Source organism: Mus musculus, chromosome 4 (assembly GCF_000001635.26).
Source record: "Mus musculus strain C57BL/6J chromosome 4, GRCm38.p6 C57BL/6J".
Taxonomy (NCBI): Eukaryota; Metazoa; Chordata; class Mammalia; order Rodentia; family Muridae; genus Mus; species Mus musculus.
This window is the reverse complement of record NC_000070.6, coordinates 42,591,102-42,611,235: the sequence shown is the minus strand read 5'-3', so window position 1 is coordinate 42,611,235 and position 20,134 is coordinate 42,591,102. Positions and strand designations below refer to the sequence as shown.

The 20,134-nt window shown below is 45.6% G+C and overlaps 1 pseudogene across 2 annotated transcripts in view; it reads left to right on the top strand.

Moving 5' to 3' along the window:
• Ccl19-ps2 (chemokine (C-C motif) ligand 19, pseudogene 2) overlaps positions 1-20,134 on the top strand; it is an 82,982-nt pseudogene that overhangs the window by 39,833 nt on the left and 23,015 nt on the right. For both annotated transcript variants that reach the window (NR_169015.1, NR_169016.1), the window contains one exon: positions 285-364. The product of NR_169015.1 is annotated as a chemokine (C-C motif) ligand 19, pseudogene 2, transcript variant 1 (transcript). The remainder of the gene's footprint in view (positions 1-284; positions 365-20,134) is intronic.

Genomic DNA, 20,134 nt, shown 5'->3' with positions numbered 1-20,134 from the left:
AAATATAATTGTGTTCTTTATTTCCTTTTGGAATTTTGTTGTTGTTGTTATTGTTGTTACTTTTTTGAGACACAATGTCACATGTAGCCTTGGCTGTTCTGGGATTCATAGACCAGGTTGACCTTGAACTCACAGAGATCTACCTGCCTCTGCCTCTGAGTGCTGGAATTATTAATTGCTAATAGTTCTCTCTCTCTCTCTCTCTCTCTCTCTCTCTCTCTCTCTCTCTCTCTCTCTCTCCCTCCCTCCCTCCCTCCCTCCCTCCCTCCCTCTCTCCACTATAGCTTGCACTGTTGGGTTGAAGTGAGCATCTTGTATGTTCCTGATCTGAAGAAAGCTCAGTCTTTCCTTATTGACGGACAAGGTAGGATTCTCATAGTCAGTCCTTTATTATGTTGGGATGTTTCTTGCCATTTTCAGTTAATGGGCTATTATTTTCTCCTCCTGAAAGGGCACTGGATTCATTTTTTTTTATATGATGTGGTAAGATCGTATGGGTTTCCCCTTCATGTTAATGTGGCCTTGTTTTAACCTGAGAGCAGACCCCACTTGGTCGTAGTATATAATACTTCACTGTGCTGCTGAGTTTGTTTTTTTAAAAATATTTTGTGGAGGACTTTTGTGTTTTCATGTATAAGGGATGGGGGTTGGTCTGCTGTTTTCCTGTAGGCTCGTTTTCCAGCCTCAGGATCAGGTAACGCTGACCTCAGACACTGTGTTAGGGAATGCCAGCTCTTCAGACTTTTGGAAACTTTGAGAACAATGGATGTTAAAACTGTTGTGATGTTGAAGAGAATTCACACTGAAGCCATTGGACCTGGTATTTTCTTAGTTTGGGTATTTGGCAATTGTTACTCCTTATTCCGTGTTCTCACGTGGTGTGAATCCACTCGGAGGTGCGTTTCTTCTCTAGCTGATTTTGGTAGATTTTGTGATTTTGGAATTTATCCATTTCACCTAGGTTGGAACAGAGTCATACATAGCACACTCTTTTTGTTTGTTTGTTTTTTGCTTTGTTGTTTGTTTTTTGTTTTGAGACAGGGTTTCTCTGTGTAGCCCTGGCTATCCTAGAACTTGCTCTGTAGAGCAGGCTGGCTTTGAACTCAGAGATCCACCTCCCCCTGCCTCCCCAGTCTGGGATTAAAAGCAAGCACCACCACACCCGGTTTATTGGATCTTTTTTATTTATGTCAAATTATACTGATGTCCCTACTTTCACTTTTGACTTCAATGACTTGATCTTTTAAATTAAAAAAGTGTGGATGTTCTTTCCTACATGTATACATATATATATATATATATATATATATATATATATATATATATATATCTTCTGTGCACGTGTGTACAGTGCACTTGGGGGCATCTGATCCCTCAGAACTGGAGTTACAGATGGTTGTAGGTTTCGATAATTGAAGGCTGGATCCTCTGGAAGAGAAGCCAGTGCTTTTAACCACTAAGCTGTCTCCCTTGACATTTGAGATATATATATATATATATATATATATATATATATATATATATATATATATATCAGTATATCAATATATCAATAATATTCAAAGCCAGCCTAGTCCAGGGCATCCAGGGTGACATTCAGTGACCCTTTATCATATATATATATATATATATATATATATATATATATATATATATATTCACAAGATCCATCAACCTCTGCCTTCTAATGATTTTTATTTTTATTATCTTTTGATTCTTTATTTATTTCTGCTTTCATCTGTATCATTTCCTTCCGTGTACTGATTTTTTTTTTGTTTGCTCCTCTTCTTTTGTCCTCTTAAGAACCTTACAGTCTGTCCTGACAGCTGAGACAGACCTGAGTCCCATCCTCACACCTGGGTGCTTGTCTTACCTGGCATCTCCTTGCAGAATTTGGGCTCAGCCTCTTTCTGTAGTGCAGACTGACCTTGAACTCGGATGGTCCTGCCTCTGCCTCCTAAATAGTGCATCAAGGCTGTGAGGTGTTGCTTCTGCCTGTCCTCCGCAGTTCCATACACTGCTTTCTAAACCTCCTCTTCTCAAGGATTTACAGTTCCCAGATTTCCTTGGCTTTTCTGCCCAGAGTTCCCTTCAGACACCTGAAGGTTGTTAAGTAACAATAACATAAATTCTGGTAATGTGCTGGATGTCTGGGCTTTCTCAGTAATGTTTCTCCTCTCAGTGTTTGTTTGTTATTTTTCTGTTGAGTGAGCTATATTTTGAGTATTTGTAGCTTCTTGATGACTACTGGAAACTCAGACCATTTAGTGTGGGATCTTTGGACATCAATTCTTATGCTTCTCAGAGGCTGATAACACTGTTAGCTTCAAGCTTAGATGTGACCATCCTCTGCCTCCTGAGGGCTGAGTTTAAAGGAGTATGCCACTATGCCTGGCTGACAGCCCTTGTTGAGGACAATGCCATCATCTACTTGTGACTTTCCCAAAGAGATTTTTCTAAGTGTGTTGTCTTTGCTGTACAGGGTGGTATTTGGGGCTCCTTTTGTGGGGGAAACGGGTACTGTTGGGATGGTTCACAGGGAAGAAGAACTGGTCACAAGGGCTGAGAGAATAGCCACGCCCCTGGAACTGAGGTTTCTAGCAGACTGAGACACTATGCAGGGCATGGAGCATCCTTGCTAGCAAGAAGGTGGTTTTCCTGGAAAATGGCTGGGGAAAAATAAGAGATAATATGTCCTGAATCAGAGGACATATACCTTTAATCCCAGTGCTCGGGTGGCAGAGGCAATTGGATCTCTGTGAGTTTGAGGCCGGCCTGGTCTACAAATTGAGTTATTATGACAGCCAGTGAGACATTGTCTCAAATAAAACAAGACAGATGTCTTAGATTTTTTCTTTTTTCTTTTTTTTTTTTTAAACCTAGATCTTGGCACTAGAAAAATTTAAATTCCCATCTATTTGTTTCCTCTGTGGAGGTGACACAGAAGGTAGTGAGTAGCTCTGGTTGTTATCCTTCCTTCCTTCCTTCCTTCTTTTTCTTTCTTTCTTTCTTTCTTTCTTTCTTTCTTTCTTTCTTTCTTTCTCTCTCTCTCTCTCTCTCTCTCTCTCTCTCTCTCTCTCTCTTTCTTTCTCTCTTTCTCTCTCTCTCCCTCCCTCCCTCCCTCCCTCCCTCCCTCCCTTCCGTCCTTTCTTCCTTCCTTCCTTCCTTCCTTCCTTCCTTCCTTCCTTCCTTCCTTCTCTCTTTCTCTTCCTTTTGAAACAGAGTCTCATGTAGGTTGGCCTGGTCTGTTACTCATTATGTAGATCAAGCAGGCTGGCTTCAAACTCAGAGATCCGTCTTTGCTTCCTGAGTGCTAGGACTAAAGGTGTGTAAGCCACATTGGAGCTGTGTTTTATTTTTTGTGTGTATGGATCTGTGTCACGTGGGTGTTCTGGAGCTGGAGTCAGTTCTAGGCAGCCGTAAGTCACCCCGAGCGGGGGCAGGGAAGTAAACCCCGGTCCTCTAGGAGAGCTCTCAGTCTCCTCTCTGGTGGTTGATTTTAGTTGTCAACCTGAGTGGGTCTGGAATTAGGAGATAAACCTCTGGTCACACCTGTGAGGGGTATCTAGAATAAGGTCAGCCTCTGAGAATACCTAGGAAGGTTTTTGTTTTCTTTTAAAATTAACTAGTCTCTCTCTCTCTCTCTGTGTGTGTGTGTGTGTGTGTGTGTGTGAGAGAGAGAGAGAGAGAGAGAGAGAGAGAGAGAGAGAGAGAGAGAGAGAGAGAGATACAGAGAGAGTATGCATGCATCTGAGCTTGCATGTGCCATAGCTCTCAATTATGAAGGTCGGAGGACAACTCTGGGGTGACAGTTCTTGCCTTCCATCTCACTGAGGCAAAGGTTTCTGTCTTTACCTCCGTTTTTACTATGGGAATGCCAGGTCTACAGATGCATGCAACTGCACCTGCCTTTTTCTCATGGGTTCTGGGCTTGACCTCAGGCTATCAGGCTTTCAAGATAAATGTTTTCACTCATCAAGCCATTTCTCCAGCCCTGGGATTTTCCTGGCTACAGTGGGTAGACATCACAGAGCCAGGACTACCCACTTGAAGTGGGTAGGCACATCATAGACACAGGACTACCCACTTGAAGTGGGTAGTTCCTTCCAGTAACTGTTCAGCTATAAGAAGGTCAGAGGGACAACATACTTTTACATTGTGCCTGCTTGCCTTGAGTCTTTCTGGTGAGTTTATCTACTTACTCTGTTGCTGCCACTGCCTTTCCTTGTTGATGTCAGAACCCTGATTCTTCTGGCTTCCAACCTTAAGACCAGTGGCTTTCAGGGACTCCGCTAGGCCATCAGTGCCAGACTGACATGCTAAGGTATTCAGCCTTGTGGACAGCAGCTGCCAGGCTCTTAGCTTCTCCAGTGTAAAGACCATCATTGTTGAGTAGCCCGGGTGCTACTGTATAAGCCAGTCTAATAAATATCCTTTTGAATATGTATCTGTTCTATCTGCTTGGCTCCCCTAGAGAACCCTAAAGCAGTAACTTGTCTCTGAGTTTTCTAAAAAAGGAAGATAGCAGGGCTTAGAGCTAGGTATGTAGATGACAGCCATCCTGAATTCGACTCTTTCCCAAACAGGCTGCACTAAGAATCCCCTGGAAAGCTTGTTAAAAATAAACGCATCTGCCATTATCCCAGATCAACTTAAATAGACTCTCAGAACAGAGCCAAGTAATCTGTATTTTTACCCAGGTTGTCCAGGTAATTCCAAGCATTTGACGGGTGATGCTGAAAGAGCCACCTGGGCTGCTTCTGTTCCCATCCCACACTCCAGATGGGCAAAAATCTCGTGGGAAGGAACCAAGGTGACCAGAGGAAATGATGTCCCAGTTGCCTCTCTGGAGGAAGGTTACTTTCCAGCCTAGCACAGGAAAGAAAGGTGGGGGAGGGGGATGAAGAGTGAAAAGGGGCCGTGTGGATTTGACTTCTAAAATATCTAGGCGCTTCTCTCTCACCTAAGATCCTGCCTTGTCTTTATCTGTGGCTTCCCCTCAGGTCCCATCACTGCCCACATTCCTGGATCCTGAAAACTCTTCCTAGCACAGACCAGGAACCTCTCCTGTCGGACGTGAGCCTGTAGAGATAGAACAGCCTCAAAGAGATGTTGCATCCTGGGGTTTCGGGGTCAAGTGGTCTTCCTGCTTGCTTCTGAGCTTAGAGTTCAAATGAAGGCTCTGTGGGTAACTGAAGGTTTGATGGGGCTGGAAACCTTGGTGGGAAAAAGCTAGGGAAGGAAACATCTGTCTTGAAAACAAAGGAGATTAATGGGACCTGCCCCTACCTGGTCTGTGACTAGAGACACTGAGGTAGCCTGGGAAGAAGCAAGGCTGGCAGGAAGTTAGATGAGGAAGGAATTGTTACTGTTCTCAGGACTCCAGAGACCCACGCCCACCTGGTCTTCTGCCTTTAGCTGCTGGCCTCATCCTAGCCCACTATCCCACCTGAACCCTAACACAAACACGGAGGTCTAGGGGTTTACATCCTAGAACCGCTTTGGGTCCCTGAGCCAGACTGCATGTAAACAGTGCAGAAAGGGCACAGAGACCAATGGGTGTCAGGCTGAGATTCGAGTGTCTGCTTAAGTATTCCAGTCCTTAATGTGAAAGTCTTGACTCCTCAGGAAACCTGGTTACTGTTTGACAGGCCCATGGAGGCTCAGAAGCAGAGGGTTTCTACGCTCGTACCTGGGTGTAAGGAGTGGGGCAGAGAGCGTGACTGATGCTAACGCTAACAACGAGACAGACCAAGTCCCTAGAGCGAGTGAGAGAGGAGCCGTGTGCATTGCTACCTCTCTCAGCCTCACTTCCAGCAGGTCCACTACCTGTCTGGGGCGGGTACCTGGGGCCATTCTGGGGTAGACGTCTTAGGTGTTGCAAGAGTCTGGAAATCCCCGTATTGGAATAGCCACATTCGCTTCAGCTCTGTGCCCGCCTGCTCCTGTCTCCTCGGGGCCTCCAGGGCAGCAGATGCTCCCTCTGAGTTTGGCAGACAAGAGCCAAGGGGAGGGTATGGTGGGAATTTCAGCTCAAAGGTTGAGCTAATCCTGGAAGAGGCTTTGGGGTATGCCAGGACCCATGGGTCTGCATATTCCACCAGGGTCAAAAGGCCTGGGTGTTTTGGTGCTCCTGGGTTCCCGGCCGAGCACTGAGTGAGCCATCCCAGGAATAAGGTACCTCATGGACAAAAGCCGATGGTGGCTGTGCCAGCGAGAGCCACTGAGTCCCTGAAGCTGTGAAAGTCGTACGCCCAGCATAGAGGTGTATGTTACCCAGTGTGCAACTGTTCAGGTTGGGTTTGGAATTAGATGGATGCCCAGAATGGTGTTGATCTGAGATCAGATTAGAATAGGGTTATGGCCAGCACAGGGAAGGATCCTGCTGATGTTAGTGTGGGGTTTTGAACTGGGTTGTGATTCTTGCTGTTAAAGGCTGGCATATGTTGGATTGGTCTTTTGAAGACAGAATGGAGTCGGGCACTGAATTTGGGTTTGAGGTTAGGATCGGCCAAGGAGTTTACATTGTATGTTGGAGGTTGGTTCTGAACTTCTAAGACAATTCAGGGAGGGATATATGGTTATGTGCAATTCTGCTCTGATATGGGGAGAGTCTGCTGGGCTGCTTTCTAGGTTCCCTGTGTGAGGCTGTAAGTCTCTCCAGAGCTATCCAAGCAGGGCAGGTGGCCATCCAGGTCCAAGGGAGAAGGAACACCAAAGCCTTCTGTGCTCATTTGGCCATTCAAGCACCTTGTTGGCATTTACCACACCACCCTTCTCTTTCTGGGAATGAGGCTGGAGTTTGATTAGGAGTATGGCTGTAAGGCTGGGCTTGCAGTGGGATTGCAGCTAACATTAAAGCTTGCCATAGAGCTATAAAAGGAACCATGCCTGTGCCAGGGCCCCCTTCTGGGGCACCTGGGACTTTGATGGTTCCCTAAGGGTGACTTGGATCAGGCATGTCTGCCTAGTTTGTTGTTCCCTTTTACCTGCTATGTCAGACTGTAGGGGGTCAGTAGTCTGCAGGCATGGGACCCTGGGTAAACTGAGGCTTTTCATGTGATGTGTGGTAGGTGGGGTTCTAAAGAGGGTCGTGAACTCACACCTGACTTTGGTAGATCTTAAAAGAGAGTCTGTCCCTGAGAACAGTTTCTGGCATGCACCTATCTTTGCCATAATTAACTTCTGAACATTCTCAAGTATTGGGGTCACTGGTGTTCTGAATTTTTCCCTATAGAACTCAAGAGCAAATCAAAAGCCTTCATATGTGAGGCTAGTGCTCTGCCACTGGGCAAGACCCTCCTTTTGTGGATATTTAAGACCTGACCAAGTTGTTGAGATCAGGATATACACATGAATCCAAGGCTATCCCATTAACGACAGGCAATAGGATAGAAGTTACAAACCAGATTTAAAGGAGGGAGAAGGGTCAGCATGGTGGAATGCCATTAATTCCAGTTCTCTGGAGGTAGAGGCAGGTAGATCTCTTTGAGTTAGAGGTTGACCTGCCTACAGAGTTAGTTCCGAGTCAGCTAGGGCTACATAGTGAGACCTGGTCTCAGCAGAAAGGAAGGAGGGATCAGAAGAAAGCTAGAGGCTTACTGGGGGAGAGGTGCTTAAAGGATGGGGTTGGACAGCATTTAGATCCATGTGACTGGCTATATAGTTTTGTATGTAAGCCTGTCTTTTTGTCTGCATGACTGTCTTGCCTGTGTCTGCTCCAACATGTCAGATTTGGGGTATTGTCTATGGAGGTGCATTTTCTAGACAAGATTTTTCACGGTCTGGTTCAGTTTTGAGTGGTGTGGTTGACTTTGTCATATGAACCTGTGTGATTGGGTCTCTGTTTCCATGTGAGTCTGCTTCAGCCTCTCCTTTTGACACCCCACCCCCGTCCCCCCTGACACACCCCAGCTGCCAGAGCGATTTACCGCAAATAATGGCTTCCCTTCCCGCTGTCTGGATTCCCACGGGTCAGGCTGCCTGCCCAGGCCCCCGGCCCTCTGGCCTCTGAAGCAGGCCTGACCTTGGAAGTGCTACACTCTGGAAATCCCCCATGCTCCTTGCCTGGGCAGGGGCTGAGAGATGTGTGGAGAGGGAGAAGGCAAGAAGGGCAGCAGTTGGCAGCGCCCACCCTCTGGAAACAAGATCTTTCCCGATTCTTTCCCCGGCTTCCTTTCTCCCCATGCTCTTTTCCCAACCATGTGCGCAGGGCCCAGACTTCAGTCTCTGGGTATGAGAAGAGACAGTGTTCTGCATGCCCAGTCCTACTAGGCACAGTTCTGTCCTGTGTCCCGGCATCTGTGTGCGGTAAGAACTCTTGTTTACACATGCCTCAACGTTGTCTTCATTTCTTTCTTCTCCTTGTGGTGGACAAAGGGACCATTTTTGTTCTTTGTCTGTCCAGTTGGAGATTAGGCCCTAGGGGGTTGGCACAGTAGGGACCAGAGCACAGCAGTTACTGAGTAGCAGTGTATTTATTGTAGCCACACCCATTGATTCTCATAACTCCTCCAAGACCCACTGTTGGGAGCCGCCCCTACATTCGCCGTCACAAGATGGCGCTGACATCCTGTGTTCTAAGTGGTAAACAAATAATCTGCGCATGTGCCTAGGGTGGTTCTCCGCCCCATGTACTCTGCCTTTCCCGTGACGCCAACTCGGCCATGGGCTGCAGCCAATCAGGGAGTGATGCGTCCGAGGCAAAAGATAACTCTCCTAAATAAGGACGGGGTTTTCCGCCCTCCTCTCTCTCTGCGCGCCGCGCGCTCTTTCCGCCATTCTCTCTCTGCGCCCTGGCGCGCTGCACTCTTGCTCCTAAAGATGTAGCAAGAGGGGGGCTTTCGTTTTGGGGGCTTGGGGCTTGTGCTCTGGCCCATAAAGATGTAACCAATAAAGCTTTGCCGCAGAAGATTCTGGTTTGTTGTGTTCTTCCTGGCCGGGCGTGAGAACGCGGTGTTTAAGAATTGGTGCCGAATTCCGGGACGAGAAAAACTCGGGACGAGAGTTTACCATCACCGGCGCAAGGAAGATCCCTCATTCCGGAACCAGAACTGCGGGTCACGGTTATAAAGGTTCCCGTGGAACAGACTGTTGAGAAGGATCCAGTCTGGATTCAGAACTCCTCAGCTGGGGAACGGCGGTAACCCGTAAGTATAGCTTTACAAGGTAAGTCTGGCCTTGAACTTTCTAACGAGATTTAAGACAGTCTATCAGAAGTAAAGTGGAAAATAGCTTTACAAGGTAAGTCTGGCCTTAAACTTTCTAAGAAAAGTCAAGACAGTCTATCAGAAGTAAAGTGGGAAATGGCTTTACAAGGTATGTTTGGCCTTAAATTTTTTCTAGTGTTAGGAGCCCTTTTGTTCCTTTTCACATGTTATCAAGTGATTAAGATAGGGCTAAAAATTCTAGAGGAAATTCAGGACAATCTATCAGAAGTAAAGTGGGGAGAGAGAGTAGGAACAAAGAGAAAATATGGTACACAAAATAAGTATACAGGCCTTTCCAAGGGTCTTAAACCCGAGGAAAAGTTTAGGTCAGGTAAGAATACCTGGGGAGAGATTAGAAGAAAGGAGAAGGAAAAAGAAAAGAAAAAAGATCAATCAGCGGAGGTTTCTAGGAGAAGGAGCCTATACTCATCACTAGGTGAGCTCAGGGAGCCAGTTCTTAGTAGTTCTGAATCAGATGAAAAGGCTATTAGGGCCTGGAAGGCGCTCTCCCGAGCAGGTGAAGCCACTGCACAACTTAATAAAGATCATCCAGGGACCTCAGGAGTCATCCTCAGATTTTGTGGCCAGAATGACAGAGGCAGGCTCTTGCAGCCTACAAGGTCTTATTGTCCACCCTGGAGTTGTAGATCAGGATTATAAAGGGGAACTTCAGGTTCTCTGTTCTTGTCCTCAAGTTGTCTTTTCTATATCACAAGGGGATAGAATAGCTCAACTAATAATTTTGCCAAGCCTACATGGCTGTTTTTTCTTCCTCTGGTATTCCTAGAGCTGCCAGAGAGATCGGTTCTACTGGAAATGATTCTGATTACTTAATAATGCCTTTAGATTGTTGTCAAATTTTATCTACTCACGTAGGGGTAAACCCTCGTGGCGTCAGGCCATTACAGGTCTGACAAATGGATGTCACGCATATTTCCTCCTTTGAGAGAAATCAATATTTACATGTTTAGATAAGAAGAGATCACCTCCATACCTTAAATGATTTTCAAAAGCTGTTGGGAGATATTAATTGGCTCAGACCTTTTTTAGAGATTCCTTCCGCTAAGTTAAGGCCTTTGTTTGGTATTTTAGAAGGAGATCCTCATATCTCCTCCCCTAGGGCTCTTACTCTAGCTGCTAACCAGGCCTTACAAAAAGTGGAAAAAGCCTTACAGAATGCACAATTACAACGTATTGAGGATTCACAGCCTTTCAGTTTGTGTGTCTTTAAGACAGCACAATTGCCAACCGCAGTTTTGTGGCAGAATGGGCCATTGTTGTGGATCCATCCAAACGTATCCCCAGCTAAAATAATAGATTGGTATCCTGATGCAATTGCACAGCTTGCCCTTAAAGGCCTAAAAGCAGCAATCACCCATTTTGGGCGAAGTCCATATCTTTTAATTGTACCTTATACCGCTGCACAGGTTCAAACCTTGGCAGCCACATCTAATGATTGGGCAGTTTTAGTTACCTCCTTTTCAGGAAAAATAGATAACCATTATCCAAAGCATCCAATTTTACAGTTTGCCCAAAATCAATCTGTTGTGTTTCCACAAATAACAGTAAGAAACCCACTTAAAAATGGGATTGTGGTATATACTGATGGATCAAAAACTGGCATAGGTGCCTATGTGACTAATGGTAAAGTGGTATCCAAACAATATAATGAAAATTCACCTCAAGTGGTAGAATGTTTAGTGGTTTTAGAAGTTTTAAAAACCTTTTTAGAACCCCTTAATATTGTGTCAGATTCCTGTTATGTGGTTAATGCAGTAAATCTTTTAGAAGTGGCTGGAGTGATTAAGCCTTCCAGTAGAGTTGCCAATATTTTTCAGCAGATACAATTAGTTTTGTTATCTAGAAGATCTCCTGTTTATATTACTCATGTTAGAGCCCATTCAGGCCTACCTGGCCCCATGGCTCTGGGAAACGATTTGGCAGATAAGGCCACTAAAGTGGTGGCTGCTGCCCTATCATCCCCGGTAGAGGCTGCAAGAAATTTTCATAATAATTTTCATGTGACGGCTGAAACATTACGCAGTCGTTTCTCCCTGACAAGAAGCCCGTGACATTGTTACTCAATGTCAAAGCTGCTGTGAGTTCTTGCCAGTTCCTCATGTGGGAATTAACCCACGCGGTATTCGACCTCTACAGGTCTGGCAAATGGATGTTACACATGTTTCTTCCTTTAGAAAACTTCAATATCTCCATGTGTCCATTGACACATGCTCTGGCATCATGTTTGCTTCTCCTTTAACCGGAGAAAAAGCCTCACATGTGATTCAACATTGCCTTGAAGCATGGAGTGCTTGGGGGAAACCCAAACTCCTTAAGACTGATAATGGACCAGCTTATACATCTCAAAAATTCCAGCAGTTCTGCCGTCAGATGGACGTGACCCACCTGACTGGACTTCCATACAACCCTCAAGGACAGGGTATTGTTGAGCGTGCGCATCGCACCCTCAAATCCTATCTATTAAAACAGAAGGGGGGAATCGAGACTCTACCCCGAGTACCAAGAGTGTCTGTGTCTATGGCACTCTTTACACTCAATTTTTTAAATATTGATGCTCATGGCCATACTGCGGCTGAACGTCATTGTTCAGAGCCAGATAGGCCCAATGAGATGGTTAAATGGAAAAATGTCCTTGATAATAAATGGTATGGCCCGGATCCTATCTTGATAAGATCCAGGGGAGCTATCTGTGTTTTCCCACAGAATGAAGACAACCCATTTTGGATACCAGAAAGACTCACCCGAAAAATCCAGACTGACCAAGGGAATACTGATGTCCCTCGTCTTGGTGATGTCCAGGGCGTCAATAATAGAGAGCAGCGTTGGGGGATAATGTCGACATTTCCACTCCTAATGACGGTGATGTATAATGCTCAAGTATTCCCCTGCTTTTTTACCATTAACTGGGAACTGGGTTTGGCCTTGATTCAGACAGCCTTGGCTCTGTCTGGACAGGTCCAGATGACTGACACCATTAACACTTTGTCAGCCTCAGTGACTACAGTCATAGATAAACAGGTCTCAGCTAATGTCAAGATACAGGGTGGCCTCATGCTGGTTAATCAACTCATAGATCTTGTCCAGGTACAACTAGATGTATTATGGCAAATAGCTCAGCTGGGATGTGAACAAAAGTTTCCAGGATTGTGTGTTACTTCCATTCAGTATGAAAAATTTACTAGGGCAGCTAATTTGTCAAAAAGTCTTTTTCAGTATATGTTACAGAATTGGACGGCTGAATTTGAACAGATCCCTCGGGAATTGAGACTTCAGGTCAACTCCACGCGCTTGGACCTGTCCCTGACCAAAGGATTACCCAATTGGATCTCCTCAGCATTTCCCTTCTTTAAAGAATGGGTGGGATTGATATTATTTGGAGATACACTTTGCTGTAGATTAGTGTTGCTTCTTTGGTTGGTCTGTAAGCTTAAGGCCCAAACTAGGAGAGACAAGGTGGTTATTGCCCAGGCACTTGCAGTACTAGAACACGGTGCTTCCCCTGATTTATGGTTATATATGCTTAGGCAATAGGTCGCTGGCCACTCAGCTCTTGCACCCCCACGAGGCTAGTCTCATTGCACGGAATAGAGTGAGTGTGCTTCAGCAGCCCGAGAGAGTTGCACGGCTAAGCACTGCAGTAGAAGGGCTCTGCGGCATATGAGCCTATTCTAGGGAGACATGTCATCTTTCAAGAAGGTTGAGTGTCCAAGTGTCCTTCTCTCCAGGCAAAACGACACGGGAGCAGGTCAGGGTTGCTCTGGGTAAAAGCCTGTGAGCCTAAGAGCTAATCCTGTACATGGCTCCTTTACCTGCACACTGGGGATTTGACCTCTATCTCCACTCTCATTAATATGGGTGGCCTATTGCTCCTATTTAAAAGGAAAGGGGGAGATGTTGGGAGCCGCCCCTACATTCGCCGTCACAAGATGGCGCTGACATCCTGTGTTCTAAGTGGTAAACAAATAATCTGCGCATGTGCCTAGGGTGGTTCTCCGCCCCATGTACTCTGCCTTTCCCGTGACGCCAACTCGGCCATGGGCTGCAGCCAATCAGGGAGTGATGCGTCCGAGGCAAAAGATAACTCTCCTAAATAAGGACGGGGTTTTCCGCCCTCCTCTCTCTCTGCGCGCCGCGCGCTCTTTCCGCCATTCTTTCTCTGCGCCCTGGCGCGCTGCACTCTTGCTCCTAAAGATGTAGCAAGAGGGGGGCTTTCGTTTTGGGGGCTTGGGGCTTGTGCTCTGGCCCATAAAGATGTAACCAATAAAGCTTTGCCGCAGAAGATTCTGGTTTGTTGTGTTCTTCCTGGCCGGGCGTGAGAACGCGTTGTTTAAGAACCCACCCAAGATCTGTACCCATCCCTGCCCCCTCCCAACCTCATGTCTCCTTTAAATCTATTTTATATCCCATTGAGTGCAATTTGTGCAGCCCATGAGCTAAGGATTATGGAGCCACCCGTTGGAATTTAGTGACTTACCAAGGTCCATGCCCTTAAAGAAAACTTATTCTTCCCTTCCTAGGAGCCATCAACTGCCAATAACTCTTGAGCTAGGAGCGGGGCCTCATGTCTTCCAGGCTATTTTGAAATGTTCTTCTTGAGAGCCAAAAGGGAATGTTCTAGAAGGTCAGTGCCGTTTATCATGTCAGGAAGTGCTAGAGTGACCTTCACAGTTCTAATCAAGCACTGATATATTCTTGCCATCTACCACTAAATCTAGGCTGTAAATTCTTTTTTATTTCTTCTTCTTTTTTTTTTTTGTTTTTGTTTTTGTTTTTGTTTTTCAAGATAGGGTTTCCTGGTTGTCCTGGAACTCACTCTGAAGACCAGGCTGGCCTTGAACTCAGAAATCTGCCTGCCTCTGACTCCCAAGTGCTGGGATTAAAGGCAGGCGCCACTTGAATTTGTGCTTTCGTGAGGCTTTTGCTTCTTCAGAGTTTCCCTCTCTTAAGTCTGAGGGAAGGGAATGGATGGGGCTGTGCTGGGATTGTGGGAAGGGTTGGGGAGGCTCCATCCTCCATCGGCATCCTGCTGAATCATAGTCTCGGCCTCTGTCTTCTAGCTCACTTCTCTGCTGAGAACTCAGGATCCCGAAAGTCTCTGTTGCAGTTCATCTCCCCAGCCCTTTGCTGTGGGAGGTGGGTCAGCAGCATGAGCCCATGATGGATTGTGACAGGCAGGAGCCTGTGGGGAGCTTTCGGAAGGACCTGCTCCACCCTAAACCAGGATGTGTGCACAGTAACCCACCTTCCTACCTTGGGCCACCATGACATTTGAGTCAATTCCCTTTATTACTCCCTGGCCCCGGACTCCTCCAGCTGTGGCTCTCTGCCCAGCTCCCACCAGGCAGAGGATGTGCCTGTCACAAGACCTCCTTTCCATTTTGAAGATGCTTCAGGAAAACACCTGGGAGAATGTTGGCTCAGCAGGCATGGTCTTGTGCTCTCTGCCCTCTGGACCAACTAAGGCCCGGGCTTCCTTCCTTTATGTGCAGGGTCATCTACCACTCAAAGTGGGGACATGCCCATGTTTTTACCATGTGGGCTTTCTGCTGTGGACATGTCATACCAAACAAATGTGTTCTGCTGGAGTTAGTAAGCCTTGTGTCTGCTTCTTATTGGTTTGATGAGTTGGCTTCTGAAGATAGATTTTCTTAAGATCAAGAGCGTCCTCTTACCCCTGACACCATATCATCACTAAGCCTAGCATTAGAGTTCTTGGCCTCTCTGTGTCATGTTGGAAGGGTGAAGCAGCAGTTGCAGCAGCAGCACATTCTGAGGGCTCTTTGGTGGCCACTAAGCATCAATGAGAATATTTTGTGGACCCCAAAACAAAAAGTCTCTCCCTTAGAGTATGGTCTATGACCCTGAAGGATGAATGAGAACCTAGGGAGGCCTCACTCCCCTACTCCCTGGGTCTCTCCTCAGACAGCACTGCTCCCTGATCCTCTGCTGAGCGCTCGGGTGCTCTGAGGCTCTGGGCACTCAGTACTGGATTCGTTCTTGCGGCTCCTATGTTCCATGAACACCTGCTTCAGAGGCACCAACAGCAACTTCAACTTACCTGGGCTCTTATGCTGCTACCAGATGTTTGTGCCTAATAGAAACTTCTACGCTAACTTAGAGAGCCCTTCTCTGCCTTCATTCTTTCCTTAGCTTGACTCTCCTGGGAAGCCATTGTCCCTTCCTAGATTCCTCCCCCTCCCAGCCCCCAGTCATTGACAACACACTAACTGATGGCACACGAGGGGCTCCCATTAATTTTGTGTTCTATTTGTGGGAGCAAAGCCTGTTCTTTCTCTTTTGTCTCTCTCTTCCCTTCCTGTCACTTCCTACTCTCTCTCTCTCTCTCCTTCTCTCTCTCTCTCTCTCTCTCTCTCTCTCTCTCTCTCTCTCTCTCTCTCTCTCTCACCGTCTTCCTTTCTCAGCCCCCAAATATTGGACTTTTTAGGCATAACCCTCCATACCTGGCTCCACTTTTTTTCTCTTGATACTTTCCCATCATGTCTGTGTGGTTCACTCACCCAAGGCTGTTCTTCTCCAGGCTGTGAATAATCTTTCTGCAGCTAAATCAGATGTCTGCACCTCACACGGCAGACATGCCATTCATCACTTTCTTCTTGAAAAATCATCCTCTTTTCACTTCCAGGGTGACAGAGTCTTCTGTTGTTTTTGCTACCACAGGGGCTACTATGTTTCAATGTTTTTTCTGTGTATTAGCTTCTCCTCTAGATTCAGGCTTATACCCCCACCCCACTTCTAGGGACCACATGCAAGGCCTGTCACAGGCAAACTCTCTACTGCTACACTGTACCCCAGTCCTTCAGTTTCTTAAGGTAAAAGCACCTTAAGTCCCAGTCCTTCTATGTCTCCATTTTCACTCACTCCCTGGATAGCCTTGCCTGGAATCACTGTTCTGTTGCTGAGATTACAGCACACTGTCTAGGTGACCTAGCTGAATTTCTGCCTGCCTTACCCAGTCTTGTCTTTGAGGAGTAAGGTGGGACATGATTGTGTTCCTACTGGAAGGTAACTTCTTGTGAATATAAAGCTACCAACCATTGAAAGAAGGAGTGTGTGTGTGTGTGTGTGTGTGTATGTGTCAGTATGTGTGTATGTGTGTATGTTTGTATATGTGTGTGTATATATGTATGTATATGTGTGTGTGTATATATGTATGTATATGTGTGTATCTGTGTGTGTATCTGTGTCTATGTGTGTGTCTATGTGTGTATGTGGGTGTATGTGTGTGGGTATGTATGTGTGTATATGTGTATGTATGTATGTATGTATGTATATGTTTGGGGGGGGAAGAAGGGGGTAGGTGTTGTTTTCTGCTGTTGTTTCTGGTACTCACTGTAAGGCAGGAATGCTTGACTGAGATGATGTAGTAGACTGTCTGATGGTGAGGAGGCTGAGAGATACCTTTTTGTGAGAATCACCCCAGGTAGGTTGCAGGAAATCTAAGTTGTAAACCTGAGGCTCCAGGGGGAGAAGTGATGACCCTCAAGTACCTTTCTGGAATCTTTCTGACATCAGATGAGGACCTTCCTGGCTTTTTGTTTGTTTGTTTTTTGTTTTTGTTTTTTTCTGGCATCAGAACCAGGATTTGGTAGCCTATACCTCTTGTTACCGGGTTTATCTACACAGCCTGTCTTCACCTTGGTGTTTTCTTTCATCTAAGTGTTTTTCCCTGTTTCCCCCGTTCCTCTCTTGCACCGTGGATGACCACATCTTGGATTCTAGGGGTCATCAATCCCAGAAACGGGGAGACAGGAGAGCGTTGGTTAGTGGGCCTTTGTGAGGTACAAGCCCATGGCTGATACTCGGGGCGGGAGAAATTGTTTTGGGGGAAAACAATTTCTTTGTTTGCTTTGTGCACCTGACCTACTAGGTTCTCACATCTGTGTGATCTCCCTCTGACTCTGGAGTGATAGGACAGGGAGGACCTGCAGATCACCCAGGCAGGTCCCGTTGGGTGGATGGGAAAGTACTCTTCTTGAAGAGCTGGATCTGATTAGAATAGGAGTCACACTAAACTGTCACACAGTTTACATCTGCCTAGACAGATCTCTAAAGTATGGGCACCTCCTGTTTTGGTTAGCCATTTAAAAATTGACAGTAATGGAGCTAGAGAGATGACTCAGTGGTTAAGAGCACTGGCTGCTCTTCCAGAGTTCCCCGACTCAGTCCCCAGCACCTACATGGCAGCTCACAACTGTGTATAACTCCTGTTCCAGGAGATCTGACACCCTCACACCAACGCACATAAAACAAAATAAATATTAAAACAAAAAGAAAAATTCACAGCAAAAGACATTTCCCTTTGAAAGGGCATTACCTGCTTATAAGCTCAAGTCAGGGGCAATACCCACTTATAAACTGTAAAACACTCCCACTTGTTGACCTGTTGATTTCCACTGGGTTTTTATACAAGACTTTCTAAGTGATGTTTGGATAAACTCAGTGTCTTTGAGTAAATTTCTACCGAGTCTCATTGCATTTAGAAATGCAGATCTAAGACGGGTGTGATGGTGCATGACTTTAATCCCAGCACTTGGGAGTCAGAGGCAGGCGGATTTCTTAGTTTGAGGCCAGCCTGGTCTACCAAGTGAGTTCCAGGACAGCCAGGGCTACACAGAGAAACCCTGTCTCTGTTAAAAAAAAAAAAAAAGAAAGAAAGAAATGCAGATCTAACCACTGAGTGTGGTAGTTTAATGATTTTAATCCCAGTACTGGGGAGGCAGACCCAGGAGAAACTCTGAGTTTGAGGCCAGCCTATTCTACCCAGTGAGTTCCAGGGCAGCCAGAGCTATCAATAAAACCCCATTGAGAGAGAGAGAGAGAGAGAGAGAGAGAGAGAGAGAGAGAGAGAGAGATGAAAAATGGACAAAATGCTGTGTATAATGAAAGCAATCCAGCCTATGGGCTTTTATGAATGGCTGTGTACACACGTGTTCTGTATGCATGCCTACATTTATCCTTACATTTTTATGTTTGCACTGTACTAATGGTGTTATAGATCAGTGAGTGTCTGTGTAAGTTAAAACAATTAAATCAGCCCTAAATGGGGCCTGGAGAGATGGCTCAGTGGTTAAGGGCACTGGCTGTACTTCTAGAGGACCTGGGTTCTGTTCCCAGCACCTACACAGCAGCTTACAACTGACTGACTCCAGCTCCAGGGGCTCTGATGCCCAATGTGGGAACCAGATACTCATATGGTACATATACATATATGTAAGCAAACACATATACATAGAAACTTTTTTTAAGTTAAAAAAAAATCAGCCCTAAGTGCTATTTGGTTCATATGATTTTGGTAAATCTTTGACACTGTTAATTTAAACTTATTGGTAAGATAAAAATGAAAGATGTTCTGAAAATTAATATGTCTCCACTTTAGTTGCTAAGCCAATAAAGATATTTGCTTTCTTTACTGAGTCTCAAAAGAATGTTTATTTGTTTAAAATCATCATTTTCTAGCTCTGGCTAAATACACACTTACTATTTTAGGTTATTATACTATATTTTATATTCCTTATCTAGTATCTAGATATGCATATACATCTGCAGGCTTCACATGCTATGTGTCTGAGCTTCATCCAGACATTACACAAAAGTCTGAATAGAAGATTAGGCTGCCGGGTGTGGTGGCACACGCCTTTAATCCCAGCACTTGGGAGGCAGAGGCAGGCGGATTTCTGAGTTCGAGGCCAGCCTGGTCTACAGAGTGAGTTCCAGGACAGCCAGGGCTACACAGAGAGACCCTGTCTCGAAAAAACAAACCAAAAAAAAAAAAAAAGATTAGGCTCTGCAAGGAAATCAGTAAGTGCCGTACTCTGCGTGGTGTGCATGGCATTTAAAGCTTAAATACAGAATCACCAATAAAACTCTTGGCATTTCTGTTGCTTGTGTTTGGTACCATTCAGAAACAGAACACATCCGTTAGAAGATCCTGCTTTATCTGGTTAAAACCTGATCTTTGTTTTCTTTTTTTTTTTTCTCTCAAATTTTTTTTGAAGATTATTTAGTACATGTGTGTGTTTTGTCGGCGTGGATGGTTGCATACCATGTGCACGCTGATGTCCCTGGAGGCCAGAAAAGGGCACCGGATTCTCTGAAACCGAAGTTACAGGTGGCTGTGAGGCAACATGTGGGTTGTGGGAACTGCACCCAAGTCCTCTGGAAGGGCAAGCTGGTACTTTCAACCACTAAACCCTGAAACCATCTCCCCAGCCCTGAGACCTGGCCTTTATCTGCTTGCTCTAATCATTTTTGCCACAGTGTGTATGTATGAGATGAAGCTGTGTATCAGGTGAATATACTATAATCATTCCTACTCTTTTCTAAACGTATGTGTAAAGATAATCTATATAGACCCACCAGAGGAAAAAACCCTAAAGGATCTTCTGGACCAGGATACTAAATTCTACATTAAAGGTAAAAACTAAGCTTATATAAGACCTGTGAATCTTCGATACTTCTGGTTACTGGAGTCCTTTTATGTAGACTGTATTTATGTCCACAAGCCTCCTAAAATGCTGGTTAGGGAAATACCGAGCCAGTGGCCTCCAGACTGAAATTGTATTAGTAGCTTTTTCAGGCTTATGTTTGTGTGCTCTGGGTTGCGTTATGCTCATCTCTGTGTGTGCTACTGCAGTGATGAGCAGCAGAGGGCGTGCAAATAGGCTCAAGTCTGCGTGCATCCCTGATTGTAGAGATAACAGGATTGGCTGGTGAGTTGGATGTGAACTCTCAGGTGAAAAAGTCAAGGATGGCACTATTGTCTATGGCCAAACTACTGGAGAGATGGGGAAGCCATTGGACTCTGTAAGAAACACTGACTGGAGCAGTTGTTACAGGTGAGCATTGGGGTGGGGGACTCAGTTCATCTCTGCAGAGTTGGAGGT